At 40.2% G+C, this 15836-nt stretch overlaps 1 long non-coding RNA gene across 2 annotated transcripts; it reads left to right on the top strand.

The window, feature by feature from the left end:
• Positions 1 to 2874: 2874 nt before the first annotated feature.
• LOC309692863 lies at positions 2875 to 9801 on the top strand. Of its 2 annotated transcripts, XR_014272494.1 has the most exons (4): positions 2875 to 3071; positions 3663 to 3869; positions 6746 to 6880; positions 8768 to 9801. It is a non-coding gene; the product is annotated as an uncharacterized lncRNA (long non-coding RNA). The 2 variants fall into 2 exon arrangements; XR_014272495.1 differs by lacking the exon at positions 8768 to 9801 and having other exon boundaries at positions 6746 to 8741.
• The last annotated feature ends 6035 nt before the right edge of the window (positions 9802 to 15836 follow it).

The following is a 15836-nucleotide window of genomic DNA, read 5'->3' as shown; positions in this document are numbered from 1 at the left end:
ATAATTAAATGATTGAATGACTCTTCTATTGTTGTTGAATAGTTATGGTCACTGCTATGCCTTTAGTTTTCTAGTGTTCCTTTCTCTGCCAAGTTGTTTCATTTCCTGAGAGTTTCTTTGTTGGGATTTTTTCTTTTGTTTTGTCTCTTGAGTGCACATCTTTCTATTTCTCTATTTATTTTCTTGTACACTCAAATCTTTTGTCTTTTTCTGTTCATTTCCCCGTTGTGTTTAGATATGTGACCTGTACTTTTAAATCCTTTCAGAAAATATCATTTCCTCAGCACTTTTTCTGGATCACAGTGGAAAACATCATAGTGCCAAGGTAAGCGAGATAAAGGAAACTCATAGAGCCTGGTGATCAGAATATTTGACTCTATGGAGCATACCCTGGATTACTTTGTGATTTAAAAATTAAAGTTGCTGATGTGGTTGTAATGAAGCTGCAGCGTTGCCTTGATTGAAGAAAAAAATGTCCATAAATCAAAAAAACTGACATTGTTTTGGAAAAAATGACATAGGTTTATGTGATGGAATAATAGCTGTTCACTGACATTTACAACTAATCGTATTTTACAAGGTTTATCACTTAAGGCTGACTCAAAAAGCACCCATAGACTCCCATGTCAAAATGGCTCACTTCAGGGTGTCAAAAAGCACATTTGAAGCCTGGTACCAGAAACATTTTTATTCTCCATGGCTTTTGTCTCCCTTTTTAACGAGTCTAGTGGACAGAGTGTGGACAGCATTACTAAGCAGCATAGCAATGACATCAAACTCGTGAAAATTAGAATTTGTGCTGTGTGGTCAAATGTTTGTGCCTGTTGGACACCTTTCCTCTCTTTGTTCTCATCACTGTTGGAGTCGTTACTCGCAAAAATTAATAAAGTAAAAGTAATTACACATATTACACAGAACTCTTCTTAAAGTGGAGTACATAACTTAATTCGTCCCATGAGAGAATGATTAGTTACGCTACTCGTTGCCTTTCTTTTTCATTTCCTTATGTAAAATGACCTGAAAAATATTGTTTTATAATTACCAGTCAACAATATCAATCTGAGGCTACAGCCCAAAAACCAACACAAATCCCTATCATAATGAGGACACGCATATGATCTTTCTCTTTGTAGTTGGGTGTGAGCACAAAGCCGACAGCACACAGCGAAGATCAAAACCTAGACTTTAATCTAATCATAATCAAGATGGGAGCTGCCAGAATTCTAATCTTCAGGCTACAGAATGGAATTAAGAAAGTAGTGGGTAAAGTCACATTGTCTATGTCCATTTTTCTCATATAGTTTATTAATATTCCCTAGTAAAGGGTGCGATGGAAAGTTTGAGAAAAAAAAAAAAATAAAACAAGGACTAAATGTAGGCTACAAGTAGCATCTATTGCACTTTCAAATTTAAAGAAACTGACACATTAATGAATCAATGAATACAAGTTACAAATATAACATAAATTAGTCTGAAATATGCCTTTATTTTTTTTCATTAAGTGAATTTTGATGCTTTCTATCTTGAGTAAAAATGTAAATGACTGCTTTTTCCACATAGTATTTCCAAAGTGCAGTGTGGCTACTTTTACCTAAGTACAAAATCTGATGATTTATCCACCTCTGTGTACAGCACTTGTGTTTGTGTATGTTTCTCCGCCTGCAGCTGTAATAACAGCCAGAGTCTGCTCAGGCTCAAACTCCCAGACCTGAGCAGAGCTTCACTCAGTGTTAATTTGCTTATCGCTGGATGTTCTCTCCTGCCTTTCTAACGGTAAGCAGCTGTGAGGCCTGCTAATTAAAACCTGAAAGGAGGGTCTGGTCCTCTAATGTGATCATACATGCAATGAAGCACGTACCCGCTGACACGTGCACGCGCAACGCCACTGATCTCCATTGTTTGAGCACATGCACACACTGAGTACATAAATATATACATTGCTTAGCCTGCATATCTGGTTCTCTGGTTTATAGGACAGTTTGGGTAATAAAGACAACAGGGCTAAAATTTATAGTTGGGTTAAAAGTTGAAAATGTGTTTTTGAAGTTTTTAATGCTTTTTTTTGTCCTCTTGCAGTTGGCAATAATAAGCAATTCATTCACACAATGTTTTTTTTAGCAAAAGTCACAGTTAAACTCCAGAATGAAAACTTTTTTTTAAATGACCTCTATACTATAAGTAACTACGCCATAATTTCCACTCCCGCTCTATTAGTCTGTCGTACATTATGTCATAACTTCTACAAGAGCAGAGTTCCCTGTGGGAATGCTTATAAGCTTTTTTAGTCACTAAGCAGAAACTCCCCTGTACCTGCTTTACCATGCATGTGTGCACTTTTTTGTGATATGACAAAACTATAATACTTAATTTTAACACTGTGTTTTTGTATGTGTTTGCCACATTTACAAACTGTTGTCCTGGGGGAAAAAAATTATCGTATCTGTGGAAGATGCAGTCTAAAACTTTACAGGCTTACAGCCGACATCAAAATAAAGAGCTCAGTTCAATAACGAGTGAGGTCTCGGAGCTCATTAGGGATAAAATCAACTGATGTCTGGTGAAAGCACATCCTTTGAAACCGTTTAGCATTGTGGATACATTTGATAATAAATGTAATTAAAATTGACGATTGCTGCATTGTTTGTAATGTATCGGCAGTACACACAGGTAATTCCATGGATCCCTTTAATTGAAGTGCAGTGGCATTGCTCTATCAAATACCACAAAACACAGTAAACAATCAGCCTGGCTTCTGCCGATGGGCCTCTTTTTTTGTTCTCTTTGGCCTTTCTAACTCAGATCAACATTTTAGAAATCGCATTATCCAACATATTGTGTAATGCAGAAAGACTTGGTGTATAAAAGGCCCCAAAGTTCATAGAATAGTTTTACTGGTGTTTATAAGTTTATATAAGTTCATTTAATGTTCAGTCTTCTGCCAGTTTGGGCCAGCCCACCTTCTAGTGACATCATCCGGTTAGTAAGGTGGGCAGTTTAATGTCGGATGAGCAGTGTTGGTCCGGAGGGGGTGCACTGATTCCTGGGGGATGTTATGTGTGCGTAAATGACAAGTAAGTAGTGACCTGTGTTGTATTTTGCCTTTGTTTGTGTCAGTACTGTAGTATGTTACCATTTAGGAGCTAATGTAGTCCATAGTTGGAGCCCACGCATGCAACGCGTGAGTTCACCCTCATTTCATATGCTAATTTATGTTGTTAGCTTACCCCGGTTTAGCTTTGTTGACGCATGTACGGTCGCTCGTATGTCCATAATGTCATTCCTGTGTTATCAGACCTTCTCTGTATGTTGTATGTGATGCTTGTGATTGTTTACTTTGAAGTAGCGGAGTTTGTAGCGAACAATTAGGTACGAGGATTAATAAAATAGCGAACGTAGTTCGACCGGAAGTATACCCTTCACAATAAGAGCATTATAGCGGATTATAATTATTTTGTACAACTACCGGAAGTAGTTCCTGTGTACTGACGGTTGCTTAACCTCGCACTGTTTAGTTGCATAGTGTGAGCAGTTTGAAGTGTATTATATTTTTCTGATCTTTATATTTGCTTATTTTAACTATATTGTATCATGTTTATATTTGAGTATTTGACTTGCCTATTCTCTTTATTTATCGTTATTTCCCTTGTTTATTTCCTTTGTAGGAAACCACACACACACCTATGTACACCCGCTGTGTTTACAGCCCCAGAAATTGAGTGATAACAATAAAGTGCCTCAAATGGAACCTCAAGCTCCCTCCTTCTTTCATACTCTGGGACAATTTGGCCTTAAGTGGTGTTCTGGCCGACACCGGGGTGACTTTGAGATAAAGGGAGGACTTGCGGTCTGATCTAACATGCTTTGTTGAGGTAAGGAAAGGAAAATGGCTTTTTTGTAAAACTAATGAAAACAGATCTTTCCCTCCAGCTATGCTACCATACATTTTAAAAGTGTCACACTCATTTGTCATTTGTTAGCTAATCCCATTATGCCACTGGACTGACTGCTCTGTCTTTTAATTTGCTGACTAAGGGCATAATTACTTTAACAGCAGTCTGGCAGTTATTGGAAACACATAGGGGCTGAGGCGAGTCATAAACCATAAAATGACATCTTTGCCAAGTTTGACACTTAAAAGATTTGCGATGATATATTTACTTACACAGGTAGGTGAGCCAGCTGGGATTTATACAATAAAGCAATTTTAAGGATCTAATCAAGACTAGCTTATTTTCTTCATTTTCTTTGTAAGTGGAAATGATAAACATAAAATGACTATTTATGTACACTGTATGTATGTGCCAGTGTAAACAGGAAGCAGAGGCTTGATTGTTTGTCATAAAGAGTTGAAGGACATATCGTAGCTGATTCTATCAGGAAATAATTGTGACATTGCTTACAAAAGTCTGTGGTTGATGCCCAGTAATCAGTTTTGCTTAGCAATGTTCCCAGCTGAATGAAGTGACCTTATTGTTATTACAGCCGTATTACACATGTTACACTGGAACATCCTTCATGAAAGGACACACTCTCAAACTACTCATAAAAAAACAGAATATCAACACAACTGAGAGACCATCATCCAAGTCATCAGTAAAATCCACACAGTAGGCAAGGATTGCACTGATACATTCAAATCTGCTTCTGAAAATTCAGTTCATTTTAGTTTTATTTATGTCACCAAATCACAACAGCAGGCACTTCAAGGTAGGATTTGCCGCAATTGGTTGGAAGTGAAGGTCGAGGTCTGGCAAATATAAAGATGTCAGGTATGTTAAAGAGAACATGAAGGGATGTCCTCATTCTGTCTCTTACTAAAAGTAAGAGTAGATCCGTTTATTAATACAAGAATTTAATTAATCTTTTTTGAAAATACCAACTTACTAAAAAGACTACTAAATAAACTGTTGACCAGGTTGTCTAAGTGTATATAATCTATTTAAAACCCTTTTCGTGATATCATAGTTTCTAATATTGGTATTGGTAGCCGATGAAGTCCAAGCTTGGTGTCTGACAGTGTCAGTAATATTGACATCACTGTCACAGTTTTTGCCTACGACATGATTAAATAGTGATGATAGACTATTATCGGTTATGGTTACATGTTGTTTCACACGTATCTCGCATAACATGTTTATTAAGCATAAAAACTTAATTTAAGTGAGATATTTCAGTGCACACAGCAAAATAATAAAAACAAAAATCAATTTCTCTTACTTTGATTTATTTACTTTCCCTACGTCTGAATAATTCATCTTTGTCAGGAAATTAATCATTAAAAATGACCCAAAGAGGACTGAATTTGAGAGAGTGAATTTGGTTTTCAGGATATCATGCTCTTCAGCGTTGGGATGTATTTTGAGTTTGCAACCCAATAGGAATATCATATCACTGCAATACCCTAAATAGTACTGAGTTTGTACCCAGTTTTTATGAATTCTCCCTACTTCACTGACTTTTCCATCTAAGTCCGAGAACAGTGATTAGGAAAAGATATAGTAATTTTTGGGACTTTTCCTATCTTCAACTTGCAAGACATTCTCTAAAAATCAGTTGGAATTGACCTAAAGGTCTGTTTGCATGTATACAAAGGACAAAACAAAGCTTAAAAATACACCCATATGTATATGGACACAGTTGGAGTGAATGTTATACATCTTGTCAGCTTGATCTGACAGACACATGCAGCTGGGCAGGCAGGTAGCAGGTCAGGAGCTGATTAGCTGATAAGGAGCAGGTGTGAAGGCTAAACCTGTGATGGAGAGGGTGTCTGCTGGGCAGGTGTAACGTGACTGGAACTGGCAAATAAAAGACTTTCCCTCTTAACTATAGAGTGTCAATCCACTGTAGATACAGCTGTGAAGGCCACTCCACACTAAAGAGTTAGGTAGGAATCAAAAGGTATATGAATATCCATGCTTGCCACTAGGTAAGAAACATCCATCACCATGGATACTGATAGACTCTTTGCCCTCTCGATACGGCACGTTCTCATGCGTCATCTCCTTGTAAATACAGAGATGACGCATTAAAAGTAAGTGGTTTCCAAGTTTCATGCACAGCTAAATTAATATTTCTGAAGCAGAAACATGCATATCTAATTATATGATATATGTCATTCATTTTGTGAAACAAGTGCTTGCATTTGTGTTACCAGATTATGATATGTAGGTCAGTACCCCCACAGACTCCCTGTTACTGGGTTTTGAGTTCACTTGCACTCCACACCATCTGGTTTGGATTGATCTAGAAACATGGAAAACATGGAAATGGGATGGAAAGGAGACTGACTTGGGAGTTGCAATATTCATTCTTTTAAGATTATTTACAGCAAGTTTTTATTCCCTTTAATATGTGATATGTCTGTATTTCTTCTTCTTGACATCACTTAGCGCTCTCTTTTCAGAGGGCAGAATCTCTGTTTGGTCAGTCAGTGATTTGGTTTTAATCAGGTTGTCTCTGGTTAATGATTTATAGCAAAGGAGACTGTTATTCTGAAAGATCTATTTGAATCCTGAGCTTTGGATTATGTGGTTTTTATAGTTTAGCCTGTTTTGTGAACTTTTTCTCCAGATTATAATTATTTATATACATTTTATTTTTTTAATGATCTCACAGGTGGAATAATGAATATGTTGTTTATCAAAAAGGAACAAGTCAAACATAAAATTATACCAAGCAAATTTATTGCTGTATTTCTGCAACAAATAAGACTGAAAGCAGAACTTGTGTATGCTGTTCACAGGTATGGAGACCATCTGGCCTTTAGACTGGTGACGTGCTGCGGTGCTACTCTACTACACGTGACAATTTTCATCTATTATAATACGTCTCCAGTTTTCATGGAGACGTATTATAGCTGTACCTTGGAGTTCATATAGTGAGTAACTATGCAGAGAGTTTATTATGGCTGTTTACTGCGCTGTGGTAAATCCACTCTGCTGCAGATCATGGGTTTTAACTGCTGTTGTGAGTTACTAATGCTCTAGTGTGTGATGAATCAGATGCATTTTAATTTGACCCAGCATGCCAGAATGCAAACTGTTCTCAGCGGTGGCAGTCATCTGAGCTTTCCTTTATACATGCAAAGAACAACAGTTAGAAAGCTTCTCTAATTAACTCAGCTGCTTAAGGTTTCTAATTTATATATCATAAAAGGAAATTTGGTTTCTGTATCTATAACTTTCTGGTGATATACACCTTTGCCCATATTATGCTTTTATTGTCTGTGGGCAAGTGTTTCAAATTGTGAGTGTTAAATGCGCGAGTTAGGGTTTCACCTCCAATACCTGTATAAAAGATTGCTGTGTAAATATAGTGTGCAAAAAAACAAAAACAGATCTTGTTTCAGATTAATACAGAGAAAAGAAATCCCTTGTAGAAATGTAGTTCTGCAGGTGTTTCAAAATCAAATACCTGCAGAACTACAATCTCTATTCCAAAAAAGTAAATATAAGCAGAATATAATGATTTAAAAAATAAATAATCTAAAAAAAACTATAAAAAAAAATTGTGTCTCTTTTTGAGTTTGATGGCAGCAACATGTCTCCAAAAAGTTGGGATGGTGTCAACAAAGAGCTGTAAAAGTAAGCAATATAAAAAGGAAACAGCTATTAGTACAAGTTAGGGCAGAAAAACTGCATCTTTAAATTGTGGAACATAATCAGAAAACATTTTCCTCAATATAAAATTGTGAAGACTTTCAATGTCTCATCATATACAGTACATAATGTCGTCATAAGAGTCAAAGAATCTAGAGAAAGCATACTGGATGCCCGTGAGATTCAGGCTCTCAGACAGCACTGCAGTAAAAACAGGCATGGTCTGTCATGGAAATCACTGCATGGGCTCAGGAAGACTTACAGAACTCATTGTCTGTAAACACAGTTCACATGCCATCCACGAGTGCAGACTAAAGCCCTATAATGCAAAGAAGAACCAATACATGTGAACATATAAATGGTAAATGGTAAATGGCCTGTATTTATATAGCGCCTTACTAGTCCCTAAGGACCCCAAAGCGCTTTACATATCCAGTCATCCACCCATTCACACACACATTGACACACTGGTGATGGCAAGCTACATTGTAGCCACAGCCACCCTGGGGCGCACTGACAGAGGCGAGGCTGCCGGACACTGGCGCCACCGGGCCCTCTGACCACCACCACCAGTAGGCAACGGGTGAAGTGTCTTGCCCAAGGACACAACGACCGAGACTGTCCAAGCCAGGGCTCGAACCGGCAACCTTCCGATTACAAGACGAACTCCCAACTCTTGAGCCACGATCGCCCCACATGATCCAGAAACATTGCAATCTTTTCTGTCCCAAATGGACTGAAATGGAAAACTGTTTTGTGGTCAGAAAAATCAAGATTTGAAATTATTTTTGGAAAGCATGGACTCCATATCCTCTGGATTAAAAAGGATAGGGATCATCCAGTTTATGATCAGACCCAGGATTATTGAGCAGCTAGAATCCACAAAATCCAACAACTGGTTTCTTCAGTTCCTGGACATCAACAGACTGTTGTTAATGCTACACAGTAATAAAAATGACGCTGTCTCAACTTTTGTGTAATGCATTGCTGCCATCAAATTGAAAAAGAGACACAATTTTTCTTAAAATTGTATATTTTCTAAGTGAAAACATCTGATTTTTTCTATGTTCTATTGTGAATAAAATATGGGTTTATGAGATTTGCACATCATTGCATTCTGTTTTTATTTACATTTTAAACAGCACCACATTTTCTTTTTTTTGTAGAATTGGGTTTGCAACATCTTTAAGAAGGGGGACCGGAGGGTGTGTTCCAACTACAGGGGGATCACACTCCTCAGCCTCCCTGGGTAAGTCTATGCCAGGGTGCTGGAAAGGAGAGTTCGTCCGCTAGTCGAACCTCGGATACAAGAGGAACAATGCGGTTTTCGTCCTGGTCACGGAACACTGGACCAGCTCTTTATTCTCTCGAGGATACTTGAGGGTGCATGGGAGTTTGCCCAACCAGTCTACATGTGTTTTGTGGACTTGGAGAAGGCATTCGACCGTGTCCCTCGGGGTGTCCTGTGGGAGGTGTTGCGGGAGTATGGGGTGTCTGGCCCATTGCTACGGGCCATTCGATCCCTATACAACCGTTGTAAGAGCTTGGTTAGCATTGCCGGCAATAAGTCGGACTCGTTCCCGGTGGGTGATGGGCTCCGCCAGGGCTGCCCTTTGTCTCCGGTTCTGTTCATAATTTTTATGGACAGGATTTCTAGGCGCAGCCAAGTGGCGGAGGGCTTTCACTTTGGTGGCCTCAGAATCTCATCTCTGATTTTTGCGGATGATGTGGTTCTGTTGGCTTCATCGGGTGAGGGCCTCCAGCTCGCACTGGAACGGTTCGCAGCCGAGTGTGAAGCAGCGGGAATGAGGATCAGCACCTCCAAATCTGAGGCCATGGTTCTCAGCCGGAAAAGGGTGGAGTGCCCACTCCCGGTCGGGGATGAGTTCCTGCCCCAAGTGGAGGAGTTCAAGTATCTCGGGGTCTTGTTCGCGAGTGATGGGAGAAGGGAGCCGGAGATCGACAGACGGATTGGGGCTGCAGCTGCAGTAATGCGGAGGCTGCACCGGTCCGTTGTGGTGAAGAGGGAGCTGAGTGCAAAAGCGAAGCTCTCAATTCACCGGTCGATCTACGTCCCTACCCTCACCTATGGCCACGAGCTGTGGGTAGTGACCGAAAGAACGAGATCGCGGATACAAGCGGCAGAAATGAGCTTCCTCCGAAGGGTGGCTGGCCTCTCCCTTAGAGATAAGGTGAGATGTTCGGCCATCTGGGAGGGGCTCAGAGTAGAGCAGCTGCTGCTCCACATCGAAAGGAGCCAGCTGAGGTGGTTCGGGCATCTGACAAGGATGCCCCCTGGGGACCTCCTGAGTGAGGTGTTCCAGGCATGTCCCACCGGGAGGAGGCCCCGGGGCAGACCCAGGACACGCTGGAGAGATTATATCTCTCGGCTGGCCTGGGAACGCCTTGGTGTTCCCCCGGATAAGCTGGAGGAGGTGGCTGGGGAGAGGGAGGTCTGGGCCTCTTTGCTTAGGCTGCTGCCCCCGCGACCCGGCCTCGGATAAAGCGGATGAAGATGGATGGATGGGTTTGCAACAGACCCTAACAACCTGGTGCATCTGATTGATAAAAAGCATGGGCCCAACAAGAGTGATATCAGTCTGTAAGATGTTAGTTCTCAGTTAACTAAACTGGAAAATAACTGGGAAGATAATAAAATGAAAACATAAAAATGAACTTTAAAGAGTTGTATTCTGCCCTAACCTCTTGAAAATAGAAAATCCACAATAAAACAAATGTAAAACAAACAAGTAGAAACAGAAGTTGGTGCCCGTGATGGAACAGTAAGAAATGGGCTGAATGAAGGGGGATTTATAAGCAGAAAAGCAAATAGCAACTAGTACAAAAAAAAAAAAAAAAAACAAGGTTGCAGTGGGCTGAAGAGAGACAAGCATAGACTGTGGATGACTGGATGAAAGTGATTTTCAGTCACGAAGCACAAATCTTCACTAGCAGAGGAGATGGTACTGCAACTTTTATACAGTATTTTTCAAATGACACATATAGAGACGACTGTCTGAAGAAAGCAAGAAAATGTCCCACATCATTTATGATACTGGGTTGCATTACAGATGTGAGGAGATGACACTCATTATCTGAACAGTAAATGCACAGGTATACATTTAAATTTTGGACACTTTCCTGTCCATCAGAGAAAGTAGGTTTGATGATGGTGATGATAATGGATCTTTCCACAGAGCAAAAAGGGTGAACACTTTTTTTTCGGGAGATTCAGATATACTGAATGACAACTGATGGTAGAAACAGAAAAGAAAAATGGTCCAGGATAAAACTCAAATCTGCAAAGCACTTCTGAGATGTTTGGAACCAGCTTGATGGAGAATGTTGTTTTTCCTGAAGTCCATGCCTTAAACCATTCAATGCACGATAAAAGTGTGATATATGTCCTATCCTTGATCTGTGGGGCGATCGTGGCTCAAGAGTTAGGAGTTCGCCTTGTAATCGGAAGGTTGCCGGTTCGAGCCCCGGCTCGGACAGTCTCGGTCGTTGTGTCCTTGGGCAAGACACTTCACCCGTTGCCTACTGGTGGTGGTCAGAGGGCCCGGTGGCGCCAGTGTCCGGCAGCCTCGCCTCTGTCAGTGCGCCCCAGGGTGGCTGTGGCTACAATGTAGCTTGCCATCACCAGTGTGTGAATGTGTGTGTGAATGGGTGGATGACTGGATATGTAAAGCGCTTTGGGGTCCTTAGGGACTAGTAAAAGCGCTATATAAATACAGGCCATTTACCATTTGCAAAGGAAAAAAAAACCCTCACAGCCTTAATGAAAATAATTTTACATGTTTGAGTTGTTTGTTGTGGGCTGATTGCATAATTTTTGCCAAGGCTTGTACACTGGTCATGCATTGTTCTTATATGATTGTGATATCTAAAAGAGGAAAAACAAACACAGTCTACACACATACACTGACTGGGCATAGGCTCACAATTAACAATGATGCTAAACAGTGACAACCAAAAAGTGTTGTGATAAACTACTTGCTAATAGCTAATCCTATATATGCCAGTCCATTTTTATTTGACACCTTCTTAAATGAAATTGTTACAAAAGCCGGTTCTGTTTTTGCATTCACTAACTGATTACTGTGCATGAGGTACATATTTTTATTCCTTTCATATATGTTATGATGCAAGAAATTGATCATAAGTGTACTATAGAGTCTAGTCTGCCAGCATTACTGCACTTTAGCATGACGCTCACAAACCTATCCTTATCAACCCAGCTACTCAAACCAATCAAGGATTGTTTGAGTAGACAGACGTTATACAGCAGCAGCTATCCAAGGACTATGAAAGCCAATTGTACAGATATCTTGAAAGAAGGAAAGTGTATTTATCATTCTGATGATAGGAACTGTAATCTAAAACATGTAAATTCCACTATTAAATATTTAATAACCATCTATCCATCCATCCATTCGCTTCCGCTTATCCTTTTCAGGGTCACGGGGGGCGCTGGAGCCTATCCCAGCTGTCATAGGGCGAGAGGCGGGGTACACCCTGGACAGGTCGCCAGTCTGTTGCAGGGCCAACACACATGGACAGACAGCCATTCGCACTCACATTCATTTGCACATTCACACCTAGTGACAATTTGGATTATCCAATTAATCTATCCCCACAAGCTGCATGTCTTTGGACGGTGGGAGGAAGCCGGAGTACCCGGAGGGAACCCACGCAGACATGGGGAGAACATGCAAACTCCACACGGAAAGACCCCGGCCTGATGGTGGAATTGAACTCAGGACCTAAATACTAAATTATTTTAATTTTGTAGTTTATCACATGTAGCCCCCATACCATCCTTCAGGAGGTGCTGCAGCATGCTTAGGCACCACTAGAGTATCAAGACACTACTCTGGGAAATTGTTCATTACTATGGAGCTCAAAAATCCCATTCATATTCTCCCTATGGACTTTGACTATGAGCCATAATGTTATAACCATCCAAAGCAGACTTAGTATGATCTACAAAATAGTGAATAGTGCTCATGTAGAAACCATAAGCCTACATGATATCAACCTTGTTTTACGGACAAAAAATGTTGTAGAAACAGCATCGTCTCTGGTTGGTGGATGCTGCTGTTTAAACCGCAAATGTCAGGATACCCGAGGATTGACTGCAGACTGGAACAGAGCATTCTTGACTGTAATCAGGAATAATCCTAGTTTCCATACGGATAACTGTGCTATACAGTACACACACACGCACAGTCACTGTTCAGTCCTATTTGTCTAGACAAATAAGTTCATGTGAGATAAAGATCCATCCATCCATCCATCTCCGCTTATCCTTTTCAGGGTCGCGCTGGAGCCTATCCCAGCTGTCATAGGGCGAGAGGCGGGGTACACCCTGGACAGGTCGCCAGTCTGTCGCAAGGCTAACACACAGGGACAAACAACCATTCGCACTCCCATTCATTTGCACATTCACACCTAGTGACAATTTGGGTTATCCAATTAACCTATCCCCACAAGCTGCATGTCTTTGGACGGTGGGAGGAAGCCGGAGTACCCGGAGGGAACCCACGCAAACACGGGGAGAACATGCAAACTCCACACAGAAAGACCCCGGCCTGATGTTGGAATTGAACTCAGGACCTTCTTGCTGTGCGGCAACAGTGCTAACCACCGTGCCACCGTGCTGCCGTGAGATAAAGATGTGACCTTAAATTAGATGATGCAGATATTTCTGCTCAGAGATCTCCTCTCACTTTCTTGGTGTCACATTTTAACACAGTTAGTATGCTCAACATAAGCCTGTGAGCAGGCTAATGTTGAGGTTAGGTTTTCCTAAACCTATTTAATCAATTAATTTTGGTACTCTAATCAAAACAGTGAAAACAAACTAGGTACGAAATAGAAGCTGTATTTGGTACCTATATTTGATGTCTAATAAAGGAGATTGGGTTGGTTCAGACACTTAAATGTGGCAGTTTCTTTTTCATGTAATGAAATCTTCTCTTAGTTGATATCATGGTTTTACCCCAAGTTTCTTTTCCTGAGGTTTCTATTCTGAGGCCCTCTGTACCTGTGTGTGATTCCTAAGCATGATCATTTACTGTATAAATATTTTAAACACAGCTAGAAGTCAAAGTGCACCAGCCACTATCTCCAAAAAGTTGATTCTGTTCATCTGGACGTAGTGTTTTGTGGGAGAAACGTTTCGTCACTCACCCAAGTGACTTCTTCAGTTCCTTAATCTTAATTAAGATTAAGGAACCGACCTCCCAGACCACTGTTCCTTCAGTGGGCTGGTTTCAGTCATTATGCAAATGTTCTGTTTATAAGATTGGGGAAACCTGCAGTCAGCTGAGACTGAAGAACTTTTTGGAGATTTACTTTCCTGGATGATTGAGAATGCATCAAGACACCAGCCACTATGTTTTCACAACTTAAACTGGCTAGAATAATACACCTTGTGTCAGGAAAACAATATCACTTTGTGTACAGTAGCAATTTGATATCATTAGAATTGGTAGTATTTCAAGCACCAATGGTACCTTAACTCCAGTCTTTTATGAGTAGTTCATGTGCACCCAGTTCTGTTTACAGCATCAGACCTAGATGAACGTGGGGGCGGACTGTGGCTAGAAACCCTGTGGGTGCAGTCCTGTCAGCAGTAGATCTCACCGCCAGCCACAGATCTCACTGGGGGATATTGCAGAAGGTTCTATGATTTTCTCCCACAAATACAGATCATTCTTCTTCTGACAAATGTATAAAAAGCCCTGAAACCATGAGAACTGTTTGCCAGAACATTATCAATGTTACAGCCTTCTTTATGAGGAACTAAAGGAGCAATCAGCTTCCTGTGTGCTCACCGATCCTGCAGCACCCACGCCCTCTGCCTTTTAACGATGCTTAAGTAAACATAAACAGCACTGTATAGTTTTATGGTCTTAATCAATCAACAAAGACTATTTTGGACTCTGGGGATTGCAGCTCTGCTTTTTCCCAAGTACGGTCACCAACATGTCCCTAAAACTTCACACAGATCCCACCGCTATAGGTTGAACCTGAATCCCTCAACAAAACATCACATTTTATGTTATATAATTTTCTTTTTTCTTTTCATGTCTGATTACCTTTTTTCCATACTTGGAACTGTCTGGATTCCTTTTTTAACTGCTAATAAGTCTATGAAAACATATCGTAAAACATAAAACGCTGCCAGAGTGAAATGGTATGTCTTGTGGCAAGAGACAAAAATAAAAAACTAAATATTATATGACAGGTAAAGTAAACTGAGAGTGACAGTGTGTGAAATCAGAGCCAAAGATGTTTGAGTTTTGATCTGCTTACTCATCTGTTTCAGCAGTGATTGTTTGAAAGAGTATTGATAGATCTTTGGCTATCAAATAAAATGTCAGACTTTTAGCTTGCCATGTTTTAGTGCTCAGACTTTAGATACTACAAGTCCGAGTCTATAAATGTGACAGTGTCCCGCACATGTTACAAGCTCAAGAAACATTTGTCAGAGAGTCACTAACCTCCTTTGGGGAACAAAGGCATCTGACCTTTTCCATCTATTTCTAGGAAGCGCGGTAGTGACGGATGCATCCATGCAAGCTTTTGACAGTGTTTGTGTTGGCAGCTAGTTAGTCAGCTGCATCTGTTTCCGCTCTGCTCTTTAGTCATCGCTGATGTTTCTTGGTGGTGCACTCTTTACATGCAGATTCTTTAAAACAACCCAGTCATTCCAAGAAGGGATGGAAGAAAAATGAAGTAAATATATAAACTAATATGTTTTCTGAGACTTTTTTGTTTTTCAGTGCTGTTTGTCTTTGACTGTTTCTGTTACATAATTGCAGACACTTTTTTTGGGTGGTCGGTGGGGGTTGATTATTGGCCCTGAACTAAGGCCTTGAAAAACACATTTTTCCCCCTTTTGTTTTATATCAACTATATATCTATTTATATCTATATCTATATCTTTTTGGATTTATGCTCCAACTATTTGATAGGAAGGCGCTACAACCAAGCTAGCAGATATTTGAAACAATGCTTAGGCCCACAACAGGTTCCGTATGTATAACTTAAAAAAGAAAAACCAAAATGACAATTTAAAGACAGATGTTTCCTCTTTTATAAGAGATACAGAACACTAGAAAGAGTACTTGCCTTATCTCCATTCAGAGCATCATGGATTTCACTGTTCAGAAAATCTGTACACGTTTAGATATTTACATGTATAAATAAATACATCTTCAGGAA

Source organism: Aulonocara stuartgranti, assembly GCF_965226115.1.
Source record: "Aulonocara stuartgranti genome assembly, chromosome: 17".
NCBI classification, from domain to species: domain Eukaryota; kingdom Metazoa; phylum Chordata; class Actinopteri; order Cichliformes; family Cichlidae; genus Aulonocara; species Aulonocara stuartgranti.
The sequence above is the reverse complement of the archived record's forward strand: the minus strand, read 5'-3'. Positions and strand labels throughout refer to the sequence as shown.